Below are 19,440 nucleotides of genomic sequence, written 5' to 3' on the forward strand. Positions count from 1 at the left end.
CTTTCTCTCTAAACTGTGCTTACCTTTACAGATAAACCAAATGAGCTAAAGGACTTGGACTACCAGGAGCAGGGAACACCTAGCATAATTTCCCTTCTGTTCTATATTGTTGATAGTTTCCAGTAACCCAGACAGTGTGATTGTCTAGAGAAAGGGGGTTACTTAATTTCTTCGTGTTAGTTTTTTTCAAAGCTTTTATACTCTGACAAAATCAGTAAAAGGAATCAAGTCCTTAATTGTTGGGACTGCATGTGCTTGGGGGTGGCAAGGTAAGAATTATCACTGACTATAAGAACAGCTATAAGAACAATTTAAACAAACACAGCTATAGCACTTTGATTCACTAAAGGTAATTAGTGAGACACATGGTTACAGTTGTAGAATGTTCTCCATGGAACTCCTTGTTTCAACTAAATCCTTCCTGATTCTTTGTCATAGGCACAGTAAACTCCATATAATTCTATATACTGCTGCTATACAGTCCATTTGTGGGTTATTCAACAAAGACATATATTTCCAAGATCTCGAAGTCCTAAGTAGGGCTATAGGAACCACTAACATATGTTAGAAAAATGGACAGTAGTGAGATGTGGTAATGGTATGTTCTGACCTGGGCAGTGACAAGGGAAAACACAAACAGGAATAGTTGAAAACATAACAGCCAAATAAATCACAGGCTCAGTGTTAGGCACCATTTCATAAGGTTGAAGTTTAAGGAATTTCAAGTAGTCTTCCTAGAAAATCAGCAGAAATTTCGTCTGTTGAGTAATACTGAGATTAGTCAAAGTTTTAAGGAATGATCGGTTGATCAGCTTTCAATGATGCGGGCAAACAAAGTCTTTGATTCTCTCATTATTTTTAGTCTGACTAGCGAACAATCTTTTGAGACTATTTCTTTGCTTTAACTATCAGTTAAAATCTCAATCCTGATAATTTAAATAATAAATGTACAAGGAACATGAAACTGTATATTATTTATGTTTCTTCCTAACAGTAGCTTTGCCCAACTACTTTATCATTTGAATAATAAACTGAAATATATTCACTTGCATTGTGCCAACATCACTTTTGTGTCCTTTCAAATATACTTTTCCACTGGAAATTTCTTTTAATAGTCCACCTTTTTTTTTTCTCATTTTCCAGCACTTTCATTCACCAACATTTAAGATCTTGATATGTTCTACAAATGAAAATCCATAGATTCTTTCCCAATCTCCACAGATTTCAGTATCCCAGCTCCCTTTCTACAGCAAGACTAGGATCAAATTTGAAGTCAAAGGAAAGAAGAGGGCATTGAAAATACTGAGAAGAGACTAGGTGTGTGTGACATTCAATAGCTGCAGATAACACACTATGTTTTGCATTAACCCTTTTTCTTTCTTTCTCCAAACTGTTTGCCCAATCTTTCTTTAAAGTGAGTTCAGTTAAACTTATTAACTGAATCAAGATCTGCTTCTAGTAATGATTCATGTTTCAGCAACATGTGAATTTTTATGACTAAATTATTGCCTCTGCTGGAAATAGTGTAGGTTTTTACGATGGAAACAGTGACAGGCAGACCTTTATCCATTGTAATGTTAGTAGCGAGACTGTGCAAATACAAAGGCATTACTGGAGCTCTTCAGGGAATTGCAATTACATGATATATATATTTTCCTGATTAAATCCTGCAATCCATGTTTTAATGAGGAAGCCTGGGAATATATAAATCCTTTTGCCAACAGGCTTATAAACAGTCTGGATTATTAAGGCTAGTTCTTCATTCATGGCTGAAGATGTCTCAGGTGTTAACAAAAATTGGGTCTTCAAACTAATGCACTTCTGACTTAAGAAAGGATAAATGGCTGGAGTAAGGAGCAAAAGGTAAAACAATTTCAATTTAAAGAAAGAATCACCAAAATAGTGAGAAGTTTCTCTTTCCTCTATTGTCTGTCACAAATGAGACCTGAAGCTCGAAAGAAAGCCTCTTCCTGTTAGAAAAATACCAATTTAAGGATGCAGAATAAAGAAGCTCAGATAATTTGTCATTAATGTAGATAATTATTCATAATTTAAAATTATTAACCACAGTTATGCTGACTTCTAAAAAGTTCATGAGTTATCTGAATTCAGGTGACTGGACACATCTTTGTAGGAAGTTCCAAAAGAGTAATAATTTTCTGGTTCACAGTAGAAGCTACAGAAATTTTTCAAAACCTTGTATGAAGTTTAAAGAGACAATAAAATACAAGCCCATATGAAAAACTGTAATAATCTTTATTCACGTGTAGGAAAATTGAGGCACGTAATATTCCTCAGTCAGAGGAAGCCAAACTCAGATAATAGGAATCCTTAGTTATCCAGTCGCTCTCTTATAGATAGGCCTAATCAATGTTAGAATCTCCCAACTAATGCAGCTTTTTCCTTCCAGCTAGGCAGTGAGAGTAATGTCACTGGATGGAGCTACTGGTGCTGTGATACAGCAAGGCTCTTGCATAGCACATTGCCTGGTGTGGGCAGTTCTGTACTTTTCAGCCAATACTTCTGCACAGCATACGCCTTCTTTCAAGTCACATATAGAAATTCTGTTTGCACTTTTCCAGAGCCTGAAGACACCCATACAGCCAGACTGCCCTGGCTAGCCCTCCTGGATCCTTACCCACGCACCTTCATGTCAGCTCAGGCATGGACACCTATGGTAGGTTGGGCAATGTCATAGGTCAACCCATGTCTAGTCCTACTTCTGCTGCTATAGATTATTGACAGATTTTCCTGGATGGACTCTGGACCTACATACTAGGTGCATTGTCTGTAGTTTCACCTATGCTGCAGTCATCCTTGGCTCTTGCCTTATCTTGCCTTGTGGAACAGCCCCCCTCTTGCTCCTCTGTAACAGCAGTTTTCACTTTCTTTCTTCCTCCCCTCTTCTCTTTCTTCATATGTATATCATGGCTGCTCCAGCTTGGAGCTGAGCACTTATTTTTTACTTGCTTTTAACAATGTAAAATCTTCAGACTACAGTTTAATGGGAGGCCAAAGGGCTGCTAATAATACTTGAAGTTAGGAGTTCAGAAGTCAAGTGTTTTTAGACTGCCATCTGGATTCCAGAGAGAAAAAACAATTCAAGATATTCTGTGTACTTTCTCCCTTCACCTTTACAGATCAGCCTGCAATGTTATAATAATAGTACTACTTATGTTTAACCTAAGCTCCTTCAACTGAAGGATATAACTTACTTCATTTCTCTAGAGAGGTGCAAATTTGAAGGTGATTTGCTTAAAGTCATAGATCAACAGAGCTGAAAAGGCAGATGTTATGCTCAGTACAGCCCACATCATGTAACTCTGGTTTGTACTCAAGCTTCCAACTATACTCTAGCATTCCGCTACAACACCATGCTTGAAATCTTTGTCTTTCCTGCTCAGTCTTCATCTGTACTTGTCAAAAAGAAGAAAGTTCTTTCAGAGCATGGGTCTGAAGGATCAAGTTTCTTTCTTTTGGTGAAATATGAAACATAGTCTCTGATCTCAGAAACATTAAAGTTGTAATTCTAGAATGCTCCCCTAGAAGCAAGAGTATCAGACCTGTGCTGCCTACTTTGTCATGTAGCAAAGAAAGACATTGGTTTTGGAAGTACTCCTTCTATAGAGAGGAGTGTACAGCCGTCAGAGGACAATCTTGAGACCTGTTCATTAATGTTTTTGTCATCCTTGGAGAAAAGGCTGCAAAGGCAGAAATACTACTACTCTGCCTACCTCTAGCTGACAAAGGGTCACCTGCAGGGAAAAATTATGTAGAACTATGGAAGGAGGGGGCAAAATAAAGTAGGTCTTTCTACTTCTTCCTCTTTCTCTTGTGAGGTCTCAATGGCAAGATGAAGAGAATTAATTGAATTGGTTCCGGTAATTTTTGAGATTATATCTTTTTAATCTCAAAACAGTGATTAATTTCAGTTAATTTCTTCAAGAGGAAAGCATTCACTGAAATGAAACATGGTGACCAACATTTATGCCCAACATAGAAAGTGATAGATTGATTGCTAAATTGAATGATAGATCCTCCTCTCTGTCTACAGATGTCTTTCTTTCTCTTTCCCTGAAATCTTGAATCAGAATCACAGTATCATTTAGGTCAGAAAAGACCTTTAAGATCATTGAGCACAACCATTAACCTAACACCGCAAATTCTACCACTAAACCATGTCCCTAAGTGCCACATCTGTATGTCCTTTAAATATCTTCAGGGATGGTGACCCTACCACTTTCTTGGGCAGCCCTTTCCAGCACTTGACCACCCTTTTTCCTAATATACAATATAAACCTCTTCTGGTGCGACTTGAGGCCATTTGCTCTCATTCTATTACTTGTTTCTCATGAAAAGGGTCCAATCTTCACATCACTGAAACCTCCTTTCAGGTAGTTGTAGAGAGCAATAAGGTCTCCCCTGAGACTCCTTTTCTACAGGCTGAATAATTTCAGCTCCCTCAGCTTCTCTTTGCAAGGCTTGTTCTCTGGACCCTTTGCCAGCATTGTTGCCCTTCTTGGACATGCTGCAGCGCTTCAGTGTCCTTCTCGTAACAAGAAACCAAAACTGAACACATTATTAGAGCTGTAGCCTCACCAGTACCAAGCACAGGGCACACTCTCCTAGTCTGATATCACACTATTTCTGATACAAACCAGGATGGTTTGGTATTCTTGGCCACCTAGACACACTGCCAGCTCAGAAGCAGGTGATAGGATTGTGAAGAGGAATCATACAGGTTTGGTGTTGCTACCTTTTCTGCTAAAAATATTTTAGGGGAAATAGTAAAATAAAAAGCTAAGATTTTGAAGCAAATTAATTTACAGATTTTGAATGTCAAATTTGGAAAGGGGGAAGGAGAAAACGGGAAGGATGGCAGTAGGGTTCCGTTCATTATTTTATGTTCACAAGTTAATGAGCTTAAAATCTGCCTCTATAGTATAAGACCTGCTCGACATGCTGTCATCATTCGACAGCTGAAGAGACTGTTACCTAGGGAAATTTACATATGTAAATTAGCATAGGGTGAACGCGTTGCTAGTTTTCTGCTTTCATTGAGAGTTATTCAGTGTAACAGTTATTTGTGTACAAATTAACACAATTTTCTGTGCAGTTCTCATTTTATCGAGGTTTGTTAATTTACTAAATAGTCACACTGAGTCCCATGGTACTTTGGCTATATGGAGTTGACTGGCTCCCTTAAACTATCAAGACTATAATTTTAATTTTAAGTGAAGTTTTTATTTAACATATCTGAAGAGTAAATTAAATGTTAGGTTGATATTTGCTGTTTGAAGAGGATTATATAGCTGTGATATATAACGCATTTTCAAAAAAGTTAGCACAGAAATGAGATTAAGTGAAATTCATATGGATTTCATTTTACTATCTGTTTCACCAAGACATAAATCAGTTTCACAATTGTAATATGCAGCTATGTTTTTTATTAGTGATCACTTATATTTATATACAGGTTGGGGTTTTTTGTTTGGAAATTTTGGGGGTTTTTGAGTTTGAGGTTTTTTCTTTTGTTCGTTTGTTTGAGGGTTTTGTTTGTTTGATTGGGTTTTTTGTGTTTTATGTTTGTTTTGGTTTTTTTTTAAATTTTTATCTTTAATGACTTATTTAAGAATGGCAGTTCCTCTGCATTCTTACCAGAGTTCAAATCAAAGATAGCATAGATAAGGTAAAGCAAGAGGCCAGTCTTGGGTAGAAAGTTGATTTAAGATGGGAATTCTCTCTTTTCCAAGGTGCAAATAAGTCATGTCTTGCTATGTGTATTTCTGCATTCCTCCAGAGGGTGAAGCATTCTCAGTCAGATGGGAATTCTCTCTTTTCCAAGGTGTAAATAAGTCATGTCTTGCTATGTGTATTTCTGCATTCCTCCAGAGGGTGAAGCATTCTCAGTCAAGGATTTTCTGATCCCTATAAAATCACCTGAGGATATTTGAAAGACAACATTGATAAAAAATCTTATGGAGTTAGACTATGAATCATAGCATTGGTAACTGTGGTATGAATTTTAGACTCTGACTTGAATAAATTAGAAGAGAAGTTGTTCATTGGGCCAAGTGATCTTTGAATGAAAAGGAAAGCAGTCACTGAAGTGAAATTTGGAGGAGGTAGGCTTTAATAGTTTTTTCAGGAGCCAACGACAATTTGAACAACTGATTCTAATGAATGTATCTCACTGGTCATCAAAATACCTCTGCTGTGTGTTCATAAGCAAAAGCATCACTGTACTGCATGAACTTTGCTGTGGGGAAGAATAAGGATGTATCCCACAGTGACCTCATATAAAGCAAATATATGTATACTGAAGCAATAGGGACATTCTCAAAGGATTTGCAGCATTGCTGTATGCCACATGCAATTCCCACTAAAATGAACTTTCTTAGGGTATAATTTCTTCCTGAGAACAAAGAATTCAGTGTACATTGAGGGCAGATTCAAATCATCATCCAATGAATTGCTTGAAATTGTCACCTGAATATACAGCAGTTTCTACCACATGTGAATATATATTGTTAAATGCTTCTGTAGTCAAGGTCCTTCAGTTTCACAATGTTTTTGTATGAGAATATTATAGTAATGATACAAAAAGTGTGATAAAATTGAGTTAATTCCTACCCTCTCATTGAAAGAAAAAGCAAAGTTTTGAAAATGAGATAACTGGTCTTAAACAGCTAGGGAAGAGGATTGCATAGAGGATGACTACTTCCTTCCAGGTCCCATGGCACTGAAAGGCTACATTACTTTCACATTGAAGCCATTTGAGTCAATTGCATTTCCAGACTTTAACATCCCATGGAATTGCCTTGTCATTGTGATAACCAAGAGAAAATGGGATAAGAAAAGGGAGGAAATTGCAAAGCTGAGAGGAAATTAGATCAACTTTGCTTGTCAGAACTATAACTCGTTGCACCCTGGATCAATTACCAACATTAACTGAGGTTGCTTCTTAACAGTTAAAGTCAGATTCTTTGGAGGTGAAGCAGGAGTTGGAAACGAGGGCTCCACTGACTGATTCAGCTCCCAGACTACCAAGTCTCTCTTTCTCCCTCAGCCTTTCTGTTATTCATTGAGTACTGAACAAAAAAAAGGGGAGGAGGGAGAAGAAAGAAATCTTTTAGAAGGGGAACAGAGAGAATTATGCTTCAGGATAGATAATAATCAGGGAATCTGCTCACAGCTCTGAGAGATGAGAGATACATTCAATAGAACATGCGAGTCTTGAGTATCAGTCTTTCTTATATCTGGTTCAATATTCTGTGTGCTTGACTACTGGCTGCAAAAAAATTCTTTCTCTCTGGGATTTTTGAATCAATCAGAGACTGCCTGCCATAAATGTCTTCAAAGCTAAGGTTCCTGGAAGTACTCAGTAAACCTAAATATATCTTTATTGAAAAAGTCTTTTCCAAAATGCCTTGTAAGTCTGGTGCTAAATTGCTTAGGCTTATCAAGACTTAGGTAATTTAAGTATAGTAATAATTAGAAATGTAGACTCCTAGTAAGGAACCTTATAAGGGTATTTTACATTAAGTGGGAGATTGAAAACATTGCTTCTATCTAAATTTGGATTTAGTTGCTCAAAAGGTGATTAGGACCACTTTGTCCACCTAATCTTTTCTCACTGCTACATTGACATCAATAAGACAGTTTCACAACAGTTCCTCAATGTAACTATCCCTAATTTCAGTAGTTGTATAGTGAAGGAATTTAACAACTTTTTCCCACTAGGAGAATATTCTCAAATGTTATTATGACATCTTCAAATGCAGTATGCACTTGAAAAATATTTTGAAATCAACTGAGGTGGGTGTTTTTAGGTTTATGGATTAATTGATACTCTTATTTTGTTATTTTGAATGAATTATTCTTTCAAGAAAGTAATATTTTGTGTTTTTCTATCATTTCAGTGATGTTTCAAGTCATTGCTGTATACATGTTCTAATAAACACATTAGAAGACTGATATTTTCAAAATTTTCTTATGTATATGATTCAAAATAGAATTTATTGCTGTTATGTTTCCTAACTTTTTCCATTTACTTTGCACAGACTTTGCTGAGAACATATTTTAGCTATTTTAATTATGAAGAAAATGAGTTTTAGCATTTCTTGTATGAATATTGATGAAAATAACATTTAATTAAAACATACAAATGTCCCTTTAGAAGGGATAAGCAATTATTTGGTCAGACATGCAAAAAAACCCCAACCACCACGTGAATCATACAGCTCATGCAGATTAACTAGCAAAGGTTGGATTGCAGACATTTTCAATCATTAAGCATAATGTAAGTGAACTGAAAGTAGATCAATAATGACAACTGTAAAAATGTCTATAAAATTTGTTTCTCTCATTCTTTAATGAGAAAATATGCAAATATCCTTAGATAAGTGATACTTTGCATATTATTTACTATTATATGATGTATTTTTTTGTCTGGAAACAGTCTTGTCTAGCAAGATGATGCTTTTTTAGTGTTTATGAAATAGGTGAAATCATCTTTAATCTTTGCCAAAGATGTCATTGGTTATGATTAATTTTTAATAGAAGCTTGTGTTGTTTTTCTTTATAACTCTGTTTCTATTGTGTACTTTCCAAAGGTCTAGCAAGGGGTTTATTCTGCTTCCTGTAGAACTATGTCAGCCCAGATTAAGAACACCAGAAAGACTGGATTTAGATATTTCCTTCGTAGTTGCCATCTTGTTGTTCTCCAGTGAGCAGGGTCAAAACTGATTCTGAAAAAAATAATGAGAAAGTTCAAGCATCTTTTCAGAAAGCACTTAGAGCGGCATATTGTATTGACAGATTTTCAGTGGACATCATATAAATAATCTCCTGCAATCAGAACTATACTCTCAGCCATTAGTTCTACTACAGAAAAAAAGAAATGCAATGGCATTAGATGTCAGGGAAAGTAAATGGCAGATCATAGCTGAGAATTTTTAATCTGATGAAATAGCTGCCTAAATGGATGGCAGGAAAATTACATACTGTTATTCAAACAGAAAATAAAGTTCTAGTGAAACCAGTCATATATTAGTTTGACATCTTACCATTATGAATATTTGCTTAAGTAGGTTTTGTTAGTTGCCACTGAAGATTTCCGATTTTTTTATTCAAGTCCAGATAATACAGAGATGGGAGGGGAAAAATGGTAAATATATTATTCTGTTAAAAAAAAAAAAATAAAACAAAGATTGAAGTTTTTCCACTGCAGGACTTCTATTTGGCTTTGTTTAAGCCTCCATCAATATTTTGGCCATTATTTTTTTCTTTTTTGACTTACATCATTGTTTCAGTTATCACGTGCTATAGTACTTGTCATCTAATCAGCAGGCTATTGAGGCTCAGGTTCTCCCATTAATAACTTAAAAGAAATTTTCATCGTACGATAAAGAGATAATGAATAAAAGCAAAGAAAGAAATCAGGAAAACACAAAAATATTTATTAAGGAAGCAGAAGGACTATAAGAATTGACAAATCTGAACTGATTAAATTAATTGGGAAATAATTTTCCAAATTCCCTTTTCTCTTCCCAGTTTTCTGAAGTTATTTAAGCTGTGTGTTTTTCTGCCATTCTGTTTTGAAGGTGACTGCATTTCAGTGGCTGTTTGAATAATATATTACTTCCTTGATATATATTTCAATTAATTGACCAATCCTCTAATATGACCATATACTAGACTCAATAGGACTATCCATATGTGCGTATATATCTGTCTATCTATCTATCTAAGAATAAGAAGTACCATAGAAATACCCAATTAAATAACTAGTAATTTTCAAGCATGTAGAATTTCACTCATGGTTCATGTTGTTAATATCTTTTCCTTTTGAATCTCCTATACACTTTTCTTTTTGGTCATATCCCTTGCTGTCATAATCACATTTCCTGAAACCACTTATGAACAGAAAGTGCGGAGAGATAATGCAAAAATTTAAAAATAAGAGAAAAAATAGCGACAAAAATTACTAAAGCCTTACTATTTTTAAGAAAGACAACTCTGCAACTGAGTGAAGAGAATAGAAGGGCAAAAAGTTTACTAATGAACTTTAAACTCTCTCTGGGGATTAAAAAAAAGAGAGTCATAATAATAACAAATGAGCAGTTAAAGGATATTAAACATGGCTCAAGAAGCTTAGCCATAAAAGATAAAAGCAACAGTTACTCAAGTTGCCTGAGATAATTTCTTGCACGTAGTAACAGCATCACTCTCCCTAACGTCTCAGTCTTGAGACCTGGAACATGCCGATAAAGTTCAAAACTGAGCTTTTCTCAGGTTTAGATTTTCTCTCAGCCTCTACCATTCCCCCAGCAACCCCCATTTCCTGTCATTTGCAGCTGTTTTGAAGAATTTTGTTATGAGCTCTTCAATGGGGAGACAAACACATGGTAGTTTGGATGTTTAAATTCCTTCCAACTCTATCAGTTCATCCTGTCAAGAAAAAAGAAATAAATAATAATAATAAAAAGTTAAAACTTGATACTATGAGCCATTGCCAACTTTCACTTGATTCATCTGGCTTTTGTTGTTTTTCTTCCTTCCCTTGTTTTATTTCCCCAAGGTTCAGACTGCTTATACTGAAGAATATAGTCATGGTTTGACTGATATCCCTCAGCATCTCTCCAGCTCCTCAAGCACAAATACGTAGAGATCGGCACTTTTTATTTCTCGTTGCCTTAATAATAACAGTAATAATAGTAATAATAATGACATAAAATCATAGAGTGAGGCACATGATGTTAGTTTTTGATGTATAGTGTCCTCCATGTGATCATCGAGACCCTACTAACTTATTTCAATTAACATGTCAAGCATAAATTTGAAATATTGCCAAGGCAGAGACAGGGAAAATGCAAAACCAAAGTTTTCTTTCTTAGGTGGGATTAGATTGAGACGATAATGGAGCTGCCAAAGTAATCTGAATGCTGTAGTCAGAAGAGGTGATGCCCTTCCTGGTTGACTGATTTTCTATTGGTAGCCTGTCATAATTTATAAAACATAATCCATAGAGCTATGAGAACAAAAGAAGGTTTGGAAGGGCCAATATTGATAAGAGAACACAGGAAGACCTTTGCTAAGTATAAATTCTGTAATGGGGTCGTTCAACACCACTGGGTTTTGGATCTCTCAAATTCTTTCATAACTTAACCTAGACTGATCTATTTGGCGCAGAAACCAGGGACTAATGAGGTTGTACTAACAATATGGTTTAGGATTGTTAGTTGTATCTGGGAATGCTACATCTTCTGCAAAGCCATAGACAACTACACTTATTTTCTGAAAAAATAAGAAAGAACATTTCAGATTTTTGTGGGTTTTTTTCCATTTCTCACATACCAATTAGCACTATTCTGTTCTGGGGGTTTTGCGGTTTTAAGGGGAAGTAGATAGGTGGAGTGAGATGCTTTCTCCTTTTGTTTTCAAGTACACTTATGATAGAACATAAAACAATTATTACGAGAGAAGACCTTCCTTTCAGAAACTTTTGCTCACGTTAATTTTTTTTGAAATGGGTAGTAAAATATTGTAGGAAAAAAACTATACAAGCACAAATAGGTTGTTGTTTAGGTCCACAGCAAATTTTCTCTAATGTTAGAGAAATTTTTGTAGTGTCAGCTGAAATCAGTGAGGTTGAAAGCACAATTTCCCTTGTTCTCAGTTACAGTATCAATTACCTAGCCAGTTTGAATTACTCATCCTGTCCTTATCTGACTCATATTTTCTGCTGATATACATACTTGGTTTTTATCTGGATGGCAGAAAAATATCTTGCGTTTTAAATAACAAATAATCATTTGTATGACTGGTGCATTTCTTTGTGGGAGAAATCAGCTTGTAGGAGAAGAGGAAAGGAAGATTTTGTTATTATCTTCTGCTTCTGTTAATTTTATATATTTCAGAACTTCTACTCTGCAAAGGGAAAATAACACATTGAAAAAATCTGCAAAACTTGTGTTCCTGGGATTTTTTTCTGTAGTCTTAGATTTATGACTGATTTTCTATTTATGGTCAAATTCATACTATTTGAACCAGTAAAATTTTGAAAGATTAGATAATTTAAAATGGGTCTTAGGGTCAGAACTACATTAAAACCATAACTTACAGTTTAGTAGCAAGAATCTACATGGGAAAAATTCTTGACCTAAGGATTTTTAATTTCAGAGAATCTACCCTCTTTTTTTTTTTTTTTTGTACTTATATAAATAAAGATCTCTACTGACCTTTAAAAATGTGCCATAAATAATTTTTGATCTGGACATTCAACTTCTAGTAATTAATATGTGCATATTATACACCTGTCAGAGAAACTGTCATCCAGCACCTGCTAAATTTAAAATAAAATATTGGTGTTCTATATCTCAGTCTGATATTAATAGACTCTGGCATCTTAGACAAATCCCCTCATTATTTGTACTTTGTTTCCACAGCAAACTTTTGCTTTTGGTCTCTAATTAGAGAGGATTTCTGGGGCCAATTACTTCCTTTGTACAGGACCTAGGAAACAAAAGCTATAGGAAAGAATCAAGTGAGACTGGATATACTCTTGGAAAGAGCCTCAGTTCTAAGCAGATGTACATTTTGGTCATAACCATGTATACATTAGGTATATGTTTTATCTTGACTGTTGTCAAATGTTTACAAGAAAGCTATTTTTGCTTTTTCATTTTTATTCTGCACCATGATTTACAGCAAAGTAAATAGACAATGCTTCTATAGCTTTTTCAATGCTGCTAGATGGTGAGAAGGTAGGTAGGTACTGTATATCTCCTTAACTGATTGCTTTCTAAATGTTTTATTTGGGTATTGAAAAATTCCAAGGTAAGGGCTTGAGGTCTGGACACTGAAGAAGTCATCTAAGGAAGAGGAACAGTATAAAAAGGGCTCATATTGTTTAGAATCATATAGGAACAAAATCAGTATAGGTCTATTTAAGGTTAGTCCTCCTACCATCAACTTTCAGCTGGACATCTGTATGCTGGAGGAATTCCACAATGTCTGTGTGATCATTTGGAAATTGCTAATAAGACTATTTCAGTTGTGGAAAACCTATCAAATATCCACTAAAATCAGCTTGAATCTACTTTACCAAATAAAATACAAGCTAAACTTTCCTTTTGTATTCCTCAGCTTTTCTTGGAAATTAAAACTCACAGAGACACATCAGAAGCTAACATTCAAAACAACAGTAGTAAAAGTAACCCGAGTAATTTACAGAAGGTGTACATGGTAAATTTATATTTGGAAGAGAGGTAAAAGCTAAGCCAAGGACTTACTTCCATGAGGAATAGTTCAAAAGAAGCCATTGATCTTCTGCAGTGTTGTAGAAGAAAAATGTAGGAGTGAACATAATTTTTTCAAAACTGTCATTCTAATTTGAATTTATTTTTTTTTACTTTTCAGTGTTTTTTCTTTTTTTCCAAAGAAAGTGACAAACTGGATGCTATGCTCTTTTCTTTAGGATTTTAGAAATCTTTGCACAAGAAGAATTGCGGACTCATTACACTTCTAAGTCACATTTGATTCTTCTTTGCATAAAAATACACAAAGGAGATAAACTGCCATCCATTTTCTTTGTGTTTTCCATTCACTTCAACCAAAATGAGAACCAAAGACTTCATAATGCTCTGTGATAAGGAAATGCTGAACTCAGAAAGAATTTTTGGCTGTACCATAACTTTGTCTAAGGACGAATAGAAAGAGCAGCGAGGCTGGTGACACCAGAACACCAACCAATTCAGTGATAATATTCTCTTTTCACATCAATGTCTTTCCCATGTTGTCAAGGTAAGACTTTACCAGAAGACTTTTACTCAGTCATTTATCTTTTCTATGCATCAAGACAGTTGAGTGACAGCATTATTTAGACATGTGACAAGATGGTGTGTAGAATTACCAGTGTCTTGCTAACACAGTAGTCGTCCATGGTATCCTGAAATTTCTTCCACAAGGCTGTGCAGTGTACTGAGTAAGAGAGGATGAAAAAAAAAAAAAAAGAAAACAGAAAACTTAATTTGGCTCCAGAAAGACAAGATTTTAAGCAGAGAAAAATATTTCTTAAATTCACAGGAAAAAATATAAAAGCACTCACTCAACAAATCTGCACTCAAAATTATATTTGAAATAGTAGAAAAAGCTTCATATATGTATTTCACTTGCAGTATAAACTAATCTATATCTTTATTCACAGTTATCTATGTAGCATTACACGTGTGTATGACCATGCATACATGTATTGCCTCTTTATTTCTTCCTTCCTTTTAGAGTAGATGGGCATTACAGAAATTTGTTCTATGAAATGTTAACAGTAGTAGAAATAAGCACTACGAGCTATTTTCTTGGTCTTCTCAATATTTGCAAATTGTCTTTGTGGTATCTTCTTCATGATATTTAACTTAAACTGTTAGTCAATACTTAGCTTTCAGGCATCACCTCTGTACTGATTAAAGGTGCCTATTTCAGCACACATTTTATTTTATGAAAAATCTTCTCATCTGAATTTTTTCCTCTTTGCATTTTAAGTTTTTCAGTGATTATTTGATAAATGCTTTTGTCATTTTTAAAAATTTTCTAAAAATCCTTCTGTATGATGATCCCTTTTTACTGAACGTGCCATGCAGGGTGTTTCTACAAAACAAAAAAAACAAAGTAAGTCTGAGTCACAAGATCTTTTCCCTCTCTAAGTTTTGATCAGCAGATTTGATAAGTTCTCTCTGTTTATCTTAAGAGCTTAAAAAATAACATGTGCTTCTCATTTGCAATAACATGTAGTAGTAAGAGTGTTCATTTCTACAATGAAAAGGCAAAAATAAAAAACATTCAAAACTGGAATGCTGAAAATTCAAATCATTGTAGGAGGTTTGCTGAACCACAGAGGGGAAAAGATGCAACAGAGGATTTAGAATTGGATCCATTGATTAAACACAGGGCAAACAGGATTCTGCTTCTTAAGAAATGTTGACTTGTTAATCTCTCTTGCTATAAGAATGCTGAGGAGGCTGAGGAAAGACCAGGTGTGCTTTAATTCCCAGCCTCCTCAGGGAAAAGCTCTCAATGTGTTTATTAAGCTGTGTAGGTAACAGCATTTAATAAACCGTTTTCAAACATTAAAGATGTTTGCTTATCTGAGACTGAAAGGGGGAGAGACAAATAGTCTCTGCTCTCATTTTGATGGCTTTATGGAAGGAAATTACTTATGACAGGAGTTGGAACAGGAACACTCTGCTGAAATGTGCCACTGCTCACCAAATCCAGATTGGGTGTATGGGCTGTGGTTACTGTGCTCTCACAGTCCTGGAATGTTGTTGCAATAGTTAGGAACAAATTTCATTTCAGGAAGCACAGGAAGGGGTAAGCTGACTGTGTCTTATTACTCCAAATATGTCCCTTTCACTTGCAGCCTTTGTTTTCTGTGCCAGGACTTCCAACGAGGTGCTACTTATGCTTTTTGGTTTTCTTGTGCACTGTTCATGTGATGTGAGCACCGGCTAGCTAGCAGTTGGGATCAGCAGTTGAGGCATCCATTTATTTCCTAAAAACTAACAAACAAACTAGTTGACACCATCTGGACTGACTTTACACCAGCAACATAAAGAAAGTTACCTATTCTACAATGACATTTCCAAATGATTCAGGATAAGGAAAGTTGAAAAGTTTTCAGATGTTGTGCAATAAGTAAACAATAACATAACACTTCATTTGTTATGATGACATTAATATATTCAGTATTTGAGCTGAATTTTACTCTTGCATATGAACTAATTTGGTCATTGGGATAAGCTGTCACAGCTGCACTGAGAACAGTGGACTTTTAGAAGTCAGTGAATCCACTTCTTTTCTTCAGTGACTTTGGATTTTGGTCATAACATGTTTTCTAAAACTAATAACATATGGCAGACTAACCGTGTTAATGGCCACAATTTTGGTGGAGCTCTTGTGCATACAATTGGCTAATTAGTCACCCAGTTGCATGTGGACATGTGAACACCAGAGGTACATCGAAGTCAGCTAATCTGTGCAGATCTGCATGCCCTAGTATTTGCATTAAAGTTCTCTTAATGTCCATCTACCCAAATCCCCAAGATTAGAGGTTCAGTAAAAGAGGGAGGCTCATTTGAACAACTGAAGGTATTTGCTTTGCTTGGAGAAACAACTCTTTTGTTTGTGTCTTGAGCTCTAAAGAAAAGGCTTCTATGTAGTTTAAAACAGTTTCAGGAAGAGAATCAGATTTTTTTTATTAGTCCTTCATTTTACACATTTTATCAGACTGTCTGATTTAAGCAAGATGAAATCCTACATCCTTCACAATTTGTTTATTTCTGTTTTGCAAGTGCCATCTCAAATGGATTCAGAACAGCTAGTATTTGACATGAATATGATTTGACAGGTTGAAATAAATACTGAAAAGTTTAAAAACCCAAATTGATCGTATGTTATGTTTCACATACCTGGCCCTTATAAGTGAGTGTGCCATGGACCAGTATTAATTTCTTCCCTGCTCTAGTGAGGACAGCTCCAGGTAAATGCATAAAGTTCCTTATCTTATTTTTTCTGAAAATTTAAATATATCTTGTTCATAATTTAGAAAAAATTTCATAAGTGGAGTAGGAGGAATAATAATAATTCACTAGTGCTCTTATAGTCACTTCACTATGACACAAAAGCTTGCCATCACATTTAATTAATACACAGATTAGAACCCCTTATTCTTTTTGTCCTTGCAGTAAATGCAGACTTGTGTAGATTTCTTTCACATTTGTTTTTTCTAATTGAACTTTTTTTAATTGAAAGAAAGATATTCTCAGAAATCCATTAAAGTCTCAGTGTACACTCCACATGTTTGATCATACTGGATACTTCTAAATTGAAGATTATTCCCTTTTGACGAGAGAAATACAGCCACTGCCAATACATAGTTTCCACACTTACTGTGTGTCTTCTTGATGTCTGAGGATTTATGAAAAATGTTATGTTCATCTGTCTTGTATTATTTTTAATTGTGACACATGACTTTCTCATATGAGATCTATGTTATTCACCTTCAACTATTTAGAAGTGAAGTGCTTTATCTAAACTAATAGACTAAAATGGGCATTCTCAGGTGCAGATTCATTCTAGATGATATAGACAACAGTTGCAGTGGACTAAATATTTTTTAGATTAGGTATTAACAAATTGTCTCTAGTTCTATGTTTAATAACTTAAATCCAGTTGAACTACTAGGAAAGGATTCCTAACAGGTGCTGTGAATGAATCTTGGTAGGCAGCTAGCCCCAAAATAGCATCTTGTTTAATCGCCCCAGTCAAACGGAAGAGAGTATCAGAAGGGTAAAAGTGAGAAAACTCATAGGTTAAGATAAAGACAGTTTTATAGGTAACCAAAAGCTGCACACACAAGCAGAGTAAAATAAGGAATTTGTTAACTACTTTCCATTGGCACACAGTGTTCAGCCATCCCCAGAAAAGCAGGGTTCTACCAGGCATAATGATTACTCGAGAAGACAGGTACCTGCACCAACAAGTTTTCTTCAACATGCTTCAGAAATTTCCTCGACCTGTTTGTGTCTGCCGTATAATATTTCCAGCTGATATTTTGGAAGTTAAAATCATCCATAAGGATGATGACATTCATAAGGACAGATAATCAAGAGATATCTTTTAATTCCTTGCAGGATAATACTGTCCACTTTAGTCTGAACAATGCCAGATGGTTAAATTTTCTGAAACTCGGACATTTTTTAGTCTACATGATTTAATACGTAGCAAAGCAAAATATACCATTTAATCTAGAGGTATTAAGAAAAATAATTTTGATACTTTCAAGAGAAACGTTTCAGATTTTGTCAAAAAATGTTATTTGAATGTTGGATACTTAAACCTAAAACAAAATTTTGCATAAGATTCAGATACTTGTAGGAAAGGAAACAAAAAGCATTTGTTGAAAATAATATTTTTCCTTAAAAAAATAGATTGATGTACTTCATTTAACCTTGGATTAAGACAGCCATTCACAATATACTCTATAGATATATTTGTGACATTATAATGCAAATGTAGATCCTCCAGTTTCTATCACATAACTACATTTCATTTAGATACAGCTAGATTTTATGGTTCAGGCACTTTGTGTTCAGGCACCTTGTTGCCTAGATCCATAAATTATTCAGATTATTCAAACTATATATGCAAATTTCCCTCAAGTCATAATGTTTTTCAGCTAGACAAACCAAGTGAAGGGAAACATGGCAGGTTGAAATATGGGGAAACCTTCATAAATCTCGCACTAGTTGAGGAGTCCCCACGATGTCACCATTTTGCCTTATTTTTCTCTCTCCTCTATTTCTAAGAGAAACCAATACAGATGGAAGAAGGATTGTATATTCTCTCTTATTAACAGTAAAACAGAAGGGATTCTCAGTTTTTCAGTAATGGTTTGATTCATAGTTTTGCAAGAATCATGCGTCACAAAATTGGGTTGGTTTTTTATTAGCAGTACTTATTTTAATATTTCCCACCATTTACTTTGCATGAAAGTGGCACTTTGTGTGGCAGCACAGGTTACACACAATAAATTAGAGGACTTGGAAGATCTGTTTGAAAGAGCTTTTATTTTATTTTAACTTTTATGTTTATATCATGGTAAAATGAACTTATTGGTCTTTGCTCTAATTTTATTTTCCCACATAAACTACTAAACCACTTTTCTTAGAGAGGTTAACAAGGTAGTAATGAAACCAAAAATAAACACTATGCAGAAATGAAAATAGAAAGCAAAATAAACCCCAAATTTGCATTACCAAAAATATTGTCCGTGTAAAATAAATTTAAGATACCAACTCACTAACTTGACTGGCAGTTTTCAGTTACTTTTACTTACTTATAGAGTCAATCCACTCTGGCTATACATAATGGCAATTCTTCACCTCCTCCTATTAATGCTCTCTGACTCAGACACTTCACAACGAACTACTCCTTCCTGGTTTCTGTTGGTCTATTAGTCAAAGGTCCCTTTGTGATGTTATAATCACGTACAGAAAATGTTTCTCACAGAAGCTGCATCTAACATTTGTTAGTAAACTACTTCCTTTCATAGCAAGTCCCACTTGCACCTTGCTTCCCCCTTCCCCTGCAGTCTTCCTCAACAGCATATTTAAGGTCACACACTATATTATTAAATAATTGTGAAACTGCTCTTATCAATAACTATTTTATAGCTGTCTCTTATCTTCTTTTTCTTTCCTTTTTTTTTTTTTTGGCCAAGAAATGAATGTAGCTGTTCACTGCTAAAACTGTGCTACACTAGAAGTGACTAATCTACCTAATTCATACTATATAGAATCATGGGAATTAATATATTTTTTCTTGGTCCTGTTTTAGAATTATAAAGCTGAATAACACAAAAACCCACGGTTGATCTTCTGT

General features: G+C 35.0%; 1 long non-coding RNA gene across 1 annotated transcript; it reads right to left on the minus strand.

The window, feature by feature from the left end:
* Positions 1 to 14,403: 14,403 nt before the first annotated feature.
* Positions 14,404 to 18,961, minus strand: LOC113944752. Its single transcript, XR_003526774.1, has 3 exons — positions 18,896 to 18,961; positions 15,265 to 15,557; positions 14,404 to 14,646 (listed from the first exon to the last, which is right to left on the minus strand). It is a non-coding gene; the product is annotated as an uncharacterized LOC113944752 (long non-coding RNA).
* Positions 18,962 to 19,440: the final 479 nt, after the last annotated feature.

This window comes from Corapipo altera, unplaced genomic scaffold, assembly GCF_003945725.1.
Source record: "Corapipo altera isolate COAL_440 unplaced genomic scaffold, ASM394572v1 23, whole genome shotgun sequence".
NCBI classification, from domain to species: domain Eukaryota; kingdom Metazoa; phylum Chordata; class Aves; order Passeriformes; family Pipridae; genus Corapipo; species Corapipo altera.